Here is a 1,686-nt window from a genome sequence, read left to right as displayed (position 1 = left end):
GCCAGAGCGCCGCTAGTTCGGATCCCGCCGCAGGCAGGACTCCGGCGCCAGGCCCGGCCTGACCAAGCCGCTGGCAGAGCTGGGTCTGCAGGGGCGGGTCTGGAGGGGCGGGCGGGAGGCCGGGGGCGGGGCCGGAGGCGGGGCCATGCGCTTCCTGCGCCTGCGCCGCCTACCCTCCACTGAGAGCTTCCACCGCTCGCTCGGCTGTCAGGCGCGGTGGCCAAGTGGTAAGGCGTCGGTCTCGTAAACCGAAGATCGCGGGTTCGAACCCCGTCCGTGCCTGGGGCTTGAGGTTGGGGCTTGGCGACGGGGGTCTGTGGTCCCCACGTGCGCCGTCCGTCCCTTAGCTGCGTAGCATTTTTTACTTTTCAGATTCCGTCCGGGCGTTCTCCAGGCTGCCCCTCCCCCCAGGCTGTGCAGCGCAGGCCCGGCCAGTTCGCTGGGGCTCGCGGGACCGCTGGTGTGGACGTGCTCCGTCCCTGTCGCGCAGCGCTGCGCTAGTGGCACCGGCGTTCGTCTCTACGGAGCCCCGCTCCCCGTGCCGTCCTACGCCGGCCGGACCTTTATGCGGCCCCTGTGATACCGGTGGGGACGCCGAGGCCCCAGGTGGAGAGCCCACGCGAGGCATTGACGTCGCCAGCGGGGGAAGGGGCTCTAGCGTCGCTTGGCTTTGCGTGTCTTAAGGGTGGGAGAACTTTCCAGAGAGGACTTTGGAATTTCTGGACCGGTGTTTTCTGGGTTCTGTTTGTTCCTTGAAAGGTGAGTTATCCACCTGTGCTTACCGTCTGCATTCTTGTTGAGGAAGCCAGCCACATCGCTCAACTGGTGGGCACTTAGTCCTTTCCCAGCTCTTGGGAACTGACAGTTTGAGTCTGGTGCCTGTCTGTGTGATCCGTTCATTCCGGCCCCCTAGCCAGTTATGACACTCCCCAAGTCATCTCTAGGATAAACAGCCCAATTTAATATGACATGATGTTGAGTGCCTCTAATTTCTGAATCACTCAGCCTGTCTCCTTTAATTGTAATCCTCAGCAATGAAAATACTACTCCAGAGATAGTTTCATGAATGGAGCTTAGGCCTCCCTCGTTCCACATCCCATGCTTCTCTTAATGTGACCCCAAATCACATTACCTTTCCAGAGGCTCCTGTCACACAGTTGACCATGGGGACATGGGGAGCTTCAGGTGGACTGAATGTCAGAGTCTCTGAGGGGATATCTAGGGTTATCAGAAGACAGGATGTGGGGCCCTGGGAACAGGGAAATATATTGATCTTTTCCCTAAGATTCCAATAAACGGAAGAAATGCTCTTGGCTTTTGAAGGGAATGCTGAGCTAGGGATTCGGTGTTGTCGTGGAATTGTCAGTAAATACAAATTGAGACAGATTCTGGATATTCAGAAATAGGAAGAGGAAAGGTCCTGAACTACTGGATTGTGCATTGAATCTTATGCCTTAAACTGGATTCCTGATGAGAAGGAACTCCACAGTGAGGCATTGGGTCTCCCGTAGAAGCTGGAGCAGAGAATTTCACCTGTATAGAGGTGGGGACAATGAATCAATAAAATCAATAAAAGAGAGTCAAGGTACAGAAGAGGTCAACATACAGATGTTGGAGGAAACATGGGCCCCCAAAGGTAAAGGGCCAGACCCACGTACTGGGATGAGCACGGGAGCAGAGGTCTTA

At 56.2% G+C, this 1,686-nt stretch overlaps 1 non-coding gene across 1 annotated transcript; it reads left to right on the top strand.

The window, feature by feature from the left end:
* Positions 1-210: 210 nt before the first annotated feature.
* Positions 211-282, top strand: TRNAT-CGU (transfer RNA threonine (anticodon CGU)). Its single transcript has one exon. It is a non-coding gene; the product is annotated as a tRNA-Thr (tRNA).
* Positions 283-1,686: the final 1,404 nt, after the last annotated feature.

Source organism: Panthera uncia, chromosome E1 (assembly GCF_023721935.1).
Source record: "Panthera uncia isolate 11264 chromosome E1, Puncia_PCG_1.0, whole genome shotgun sequence".
Lineage (NCBI taxonomy): Eukaryota > Metazoa > Chordata > Mammalia > Carnivora > Felidae > Panthera > Panthera uncia.
Note: the sequence above shows the minus strand (reverse complement) of the source record. Positions and strands in the feature narration are given on the sequence as shown.